Below are 7,224 nucleotides of genomic sequence, written 5' to 3'. Positions count from 1 at the left end.
GCATAAAAAAGACATCTGGAGAAATATGCACTGAAGTTCCCGTCCTTAGGTGACCCAAAGAACATGAAGCTCGTCATTTTTAGCGATGCTTCACATGCTCATCTTCCTGATGGGTATTTGAGTGCAGCTGGTTTCATTAGCCAAGAAAATAAGAAGGGTTCTTAAAAGTTGTGGCAACACTGGGTCTTGTGGAGCAGTGGATATGGGGTTCTTTGTGGGATAATATACACTCTACAAAAAGTGAGTGAGAAAAGACGATGGTTAGACCTTGCTACATTGAAACAAATGCTGGAGAGAAAGGAACTCTCCAAACTTGAAGCTATTCAAGCTATTCAATTGTTTTACAAAAAGAAATGAGACTGAAAAGAAATTGTTTGGGTCCTGGAGGAGGGTCTCTCGCAATGTAATACTTTGTGCCAAATACGGAATTTATTTTGATCCATTTTGAAATGTTGTTTGAGCATGTTAATCGAAATTTTATTCTGAGAGAAATAAGGGAATCTGTTAATTGTGTAATTGTGTTAATCAACTGTGTAATTATGTGCAGGTTGTTAATTGAGGTTTTACTTGAGCACTTGTAAGGAGACACTTACTGAGACTGGTGAAGGTTTTTGAGTGAGGAACTACACAGCTGTAATCCTTTTTACTCTGTACAATAAATGTAAGACTGAGTAAAGATTGACTCCAGCATCATATTTCTACAACAAGCTTTCTGGAATTTACCACCTCCTTCCATGTTTTCCTTCTCTTTCTATTGATTCCTTCCTTCTCTCCATTGAATCCCTCCCCCTTTCCATCTCTCCCTCAGTTTGTTCCCCCGCTCCATTGCTGTCTTCCCTCTTTCCAATGATTCTTTCCCTCTTTCCATCACATCTGCACCCCATCAATTCCACCCCTCTCTGTCTTGATTCCTTTTCTGTACTCCCTTCTTTCCTCTCTCCATTGATTCCGCCCTTCTCTGCATCATTTCCTTCCCTCCCTCCATCGATTCCGTCCCTCATGCAATCATATGGCCCCTCAAGCTTACTCTACCCTTCAGTAAAATTATGGTTGATCTTTTACCACAATTCCACTTTTCCACCCTTTTCCCATATCCCTTGATTCCCTTGGTGCCCAAAAATCTACAGAGCTCAGAGTCTTGAATACTGTGTCTATATACTAACTTTTTGTGACTCATGCACGAGAAACCTAGATCCTGATGCACCTCAGAATTCTGCAGTCATTCTCCATTTAAGTAATACTCTGCTTTTTTATTCTTCATGTCAAAGTGAACAATTTCACATTTTCCCACTTATAGTCCATCTGCCAGATTTTTGCCCAGTCTTGCAACCAATCTATGTCTGTCTGCAACCTCTTTATTTCATCTTCACAACATACTTTCCTACCTATCTTTGTGTCATCTGCAAATGTAGCTACCATGCCATCACTCCCCTCATCTAAGTCTTTGATATAAATTGTAAAAAGTTGAGGCCCCAGCACAGACCCCTGTGGGACTCCACTCGTCACATCCTGCCAATCAGAAAAGGACCCATTTATGCATACTCTCTGCTTTCTGCTAGCCAGTCAATCTTCTATCCATGCTAATATGTTACCACCCTGCACCATGAGCTCCTACTTTATGTGGCACCTTGTCAAATGCCTTCTGGAAATCCAAGTACATCAACAGGCTCCCCTTTATCCACAGTGCATGTTACTCCTGCAAAGAACTCCAATAAATCGGTTAAACATAATTTCCCTTTCATAAAACCATGCTGACTATTCCCAATTACCATGAGTTTTGCTAAGTGCCCAGCTATAACCGCCTTAATGATCAATTCTAACAGCTTCCCCACGACAGACATCAAGCTAACTGACCTATAGTTACCTGTTTCCTGCCTCCCCGCTTTCAAGGTGTGGGAGTGCCAGTTGGCGGGCCGAAGATTGCAGTGGGCCATCCAGAGGCGACGGGAGAGTAATGACTTCAGGTATTTTACTTTATTAAACATTTAAATTGCGGTCCCGTCACCGAGCGACAGGGGGTCCTGCAATGACGTCTCGCCAGCGCCGGTAATATTGGGCCAGGCCCTGCCGGCATCGAGGTCCTTGGCGGGCCTCATCCGGGGCCATCTTCAGGCACCCGCCTCCACCCCCCCGCACCACTGCCATGGATCCTGACATCAAAGGCTCCTTAAAAACCAACCCATTGTCTGAGCAACCACAGCTTTCTGGGGTAGAGAATTCAAAAGATTCAAAACCCTCTCAGTGATTTCTCCTCTTCATAGTCCTAAATGGTTGCGTCCTTATTCGAGCCCAGGTCTGGGCTTTCTAGCCAGGGAAAAAGCCTCTCAGTGTCTACCCTGTCAAGCCCTCTCAGAATTTTATACATTTCAATGAGTCCTTCTCTCACTCTTCTAAACACCAGAGACTATTGGCCCATTTCACTCAATCTCTCCTCAAAGGACCTCCCTTTCATCCGTGGAATCAATCTCGTGAATCTTCATTGCACTCCCTCTAAGGTATGTACATCCTTCCTTCGGTAAGGAGACCAAAACTGTACACAGTACTCCAGGTGTTGTCTTGCCAAGGCCCGACATAAATGCAGTAAGGCTTTCTTACTCTCATACTCCAAACTGGGACCACAACCAGATCAGTCATGATCTTATCAAATGGCAGAGCAGGCTCGAAGGGCTGAATGGCCTGCTCCTGCTCTTACGTCCGATGTTCCGATGTAAATTCCCTTGAAATAAAGGTTAACATACCACTCGCATTCCTAATTTCTTGTTTGTACCTGAATGTTATGGAGCGGAGACAGAGAGAGAGAGAGAGATAGAGAGGGAGAGAGGAGCACAGCGGGAGTGGAGGTTTAAAAAGCACGCCAAAAGCCCAGAGTGGGAGACCAGTGACAGACAGAGTGAGAGAGAGGAGCAGGGGAAAAAAATCGACAAGTGACGTCACATTCAACAGAGAGAGCAGGGAAGAAACTAACTGTTTGGTGAGTATCTGGTAAGTGATTAAGGTCCATTCCAGGCAAGGGATCAAATTTGGGAAGATATTGTAAATCAAGGAGTAGAGGCAAGGCAAGAGAGAAAGGTATTAATATGGTAAATGATAAACAGACTGTGACAGGAAGAGACAGAGCGTACAAATCTAAGAGTAAATCAACAGGTAAGGCTAGAGGTTACAAAAATAATAAAAGGACACAACTAAAGGCTCTAGATCTGAATGCACATAGCATTCGAAACAAAACAGATGAACTGATAGTGCAAATAGAAATAAGTAAGTACGATCTGATAGCCATTACAGAGACATGGCTGCAGGATGACATAGATTGGGACCTGAATATTGAAGGGTACATAGTATTTAGGAAGGACTGGAAGCTAGGAAAAGGTGGAGTGCTAGCTCTGCTAATTAATGATGGTATGATGGTATTAACACAATAGCGAGGGATGACTTAAGTTCAGGAGATCAGGTCGTCGAACCAGTTTGGGTAGAGATGAGAAATCATAAAGGCAAGAAGTCACTTGTGGGAGTAGTGTACAGGCCACCTAACATTAACCACACTGTAGGAGGGGTATGAAGGAAGAAACAATGGCAGCTTGTTAAAAAGGTACATTGATAAGAGAGGAATGGAATGTTTTTGGAATAATTTTTTGGAACAATACATTCTGGAGCCAACCAGAGAGCAGGCTATACTAGACCTGGTATTGTGCAACGAGATAGGATTAATTAATGACCTCATGAGAGGTATAGACAGGGTGGATAGCAAGAAGCTTTTTCCCAGAGTGGGGGATTCAATTACCAGGGGACACGAGTTCAAAGTGAAAGGGGAAAAGTTTAGGGGGGATATGCGTGGAAAGTTCTTTACGCAGAGGGTGGTGGGTGCCTGGAACGCGTTGCCAGCGGAGGTGGTAGACGCGGGCACGATAGCGTCTTTTAAGATGCATCTAGACAGATACATGAATGGGCAGGAAGTAAAGAGATACAGACCCTTAGAAAATAGGCGACAGGTTTAGATAGAGGATCTGGATCGGCGTAGGCTAAGAGGGCCGAAGGGCCTGTTCCTGTGCTGTAATTTTCTTTGTTCTTTGTTCTTTCTTTGATAATAATGGGGATTTTAACCTACATAAAGGCTGGAAAAATCAGATGGGCAGAGGTAGCCGAGATGAGGAGTACATGGAATGTTTTTGGAATAGTTTTTTGGAACAATACATTCTGGAGCCAACCAGAGAGCAGGCTATACTAGACCTGGTCTTGTGCAACGAGATAGGATTAATTAATGACCTCATAGTTAAGGTGCTCCTTGGTAGCTGCGATCATAATATGATTGAATTTTACATTCAGTTCGAGAGGGAATGGAGTGGGTCCAAGTCTAGTATTTTAAACTTAAATAAGGGCAATTATGAGGGCATGAAAGCAGAGCAAGCTAAAGTGAACTGGCAAAACAGGTTAAGGGATAGGTCAATAGAGATGCAGTGGCAGACATTTAAGGGGATATTTCAGAATACAAAGAATAGATACATTTCAACAAGAAAGAAAAATTCCAAGGGTGGGACCCGCTATCCGTGGTTAACTAAAACAGTTAAAGACAGTATCAAACTTAAAGAAAATCCTATAATTGTGCAAAGATCAGAGGCAGGTCAGAAGATTGGACAGAATATAAAAAACAGCAAAGAATGACTAAAAGATTGATAAGGAAGGTAAAATTAGAGTATGAGAGAAACTAGCCAGAAATATAAAGACAGATAGGAAGAGTTTCTATAGATATTTTTTAAAAAGTTCATAAAGTGAGCATCTGTCCTATCAAAGTGAGTCTGGGGGATTAATAATGGATAATAAGGAAATGGCAGATGAATTGAACAGAAATTTTGCATCGGTCTTCACTATAGAGGATGCAAGTAACATCCCAGTATTCGCTATAAGTTAGGAAATGGAAGGGAGGGAGGAACTCAAGAAAATTACAATCACAGGGAAGTGGTACTGAACAAATTGTTGGAGCTGAGGGCTGACAAGTCCTCGGGTCCTGATGGACTTCATCCCAGGGTGTTAAAAGAAGTGGCTTGTGAGATAGTTAATGCGTTAGTTTTAATTTTCCAAAATTCCCTAGATTCGAGGCATGTTCCATTAGATTGGAAAATAGCGAATGTAACTCCTTTATTCAAAAAGGGAGGGAGATAGAAAGCAGGAAATTACAGGCCTGTTAGATTAACACCTGTTTTAGGGAAAATGTTAGAAGCTATTATTAAAGATGTTATAGCAGGGCATTTAGAAAAATTCAAGATAATCAGGCAGAGTCAACATGGTTTTGTTGAAGGGAAATCATGTTTTACCAATTTATTTGTGTTCTTTGAGGGAGTTACATGTGCTGTGGATGAAGGGGAACCAGTGGATGTATTGTACAGAAGGCATTTGATAAGGTGCCACATTCAGGGTTATTGCAGAAAATAAAAGCTCATGGTGTAGGGAGTAACATATTGGCATGGATAGAAGATTGGCAAGCTAACAGGAAACAGAGAGTAGGCATAAATGGGTAATTTTCTGGTTGGCAAGATGTAATGAGTGGTGTACCATAGGGATCTGTGCTGGGGCCTCCAATGTTTTACAATTTATATAAATGACTTGAATGAAGGGACCAAAGGTATGATTGCGAAATTTGCTGATGACACAATGATAGGTAGGAAAGTAATTTGTGAAGAGAACATAAGGAGGCTACAAAGGGATACAAAAACAAGAAATGCTGGAACCACTCAGCAGGTCTGGCAGCATCTGTGGAAAGAGAAGCAGAGTTAACGTTTCGGGTCAGTGACCCTTCATCGGAACTGACCCGAAACGTTAACTCTGCTTCTCTTTCCACAGATGCTGCCAGACCTGCTGAGTGGTTCCAGCATTTCTTGTTTTTATTTCAGATTTCCAGCATCCGCAGTATTTTGCTTTTATACAAAGGAATATAGATAGGTTAAGTGAGTGGAAAAAGACCTGGCAAATGGAGTATAGCACATAGAACAGTACAGCACAGTACAGGCCCTTCGGCCCACGATGTTGTGCCAACCTTTAACCTACTCTAAGATCAAACTACCTACCTACCCTTCGTTCTACTATCATCCATGTACCTATCCAAGAGTCGCTTAAATGCCCCAACGTATCTGCTTCTACTACCACCGCTGGCAGCGCATTCCACGCACCCACCACTCTCTGTGTAAAGAACCTACCTCTGACATCTCCCCGAAACCTTCCTCCAATCACCTTAAAATTATGCCCCCTGGTGATAGCCCTTTCCACCCTGGGAAAAAGTCTCTGACTATCCACTCTATCTATGCCTCTCATCCTTCTTCGCTCCAATGAGAAAAGCCCTAGCTCCCTCAATCTTTCTTCGTAGGACATGCCCTCCAGTCCAGGCAGCATCCTGGTAAATCTCCTCTGCACCCTCTCTAAAACTTCCACATTCTTCCTATATAATGTGGGAAAGTGTGAAATTGTCTACTTTGGCAGGAAGAATACAAAAGAAGCATATTATCTTAGTGCAAAAGCGTTAAAGGGGGTGAAATTCCTAAAATGCATGCAGGAGAGCTTTTTGAACCAGTACGTAGAAAGTCCAACAAGAGAAGGGGCAGTACTGGACCTAATCCTAGGGAATAAAGCTGGACAAGTGATAGAAGTATCAGTGGGGGAGCATTTCAGGGATAGTGACCATAACTCTGTAAGTTTTAAGGTAGCTATTGAAAAGGACAAAGATGGATCGGAAATAAAGGTACTGAATTGGGGGAAGGTCGATTTCAATATGATAAAACAGGATCTGGCCAAAGTGGACTGGGAGCAGCTACTTATAGGAAAGTCTACATCAGACCAGTGGGAGCCATTCAAAGAGGAAATAGTGAGAGTTCAGAGCCAACATGTACCAGTTAAGGTGAAGGGTAGGACCAACAAGTCCTGGGAACCCTGGATGTCAAGGGATATAGAGGATTGAATCAGAAGAAAAAAGAAGGCTTATGGCAGATTCGGAGCGCTGAAAACAGCGGAGGCCTGAGAGGAGTATAGAAAATGTAGGTGGGTACTTTAAAAAGTAATTAGGAAATCGAAGAGGGGACATGAAAAAACAGTGGCGGGCAAGATAAAGGAAAATCCTAAGGCATTTTATAAGTATATTAAGGGCAAGAGGATAACCAGGGAAAGAGTAGGGCCAAAGTGGCAATCTATGTGTGGAGCCAGAGGACATAGGTGAGGTTTTAAATGATTACTCTTCATCTGTGT

Source organism: Heterodontus francisci, chromosome 1 (assembly GCF_036365525.1).
Source record: "Heterodontus francisci isolate sHetFra1 chromosome 1, sHetFra1.hap1, whole genome shotgun sequence".
NCBI lineage: Eukaryota > Metazoa > Chordata > Chondrichthyes > Heterodontiformes > Heterodontidae > Heterodontus > Heterodontus francisci.
This window is presented reverse-complemented; position numbering follows the sequence as displayed.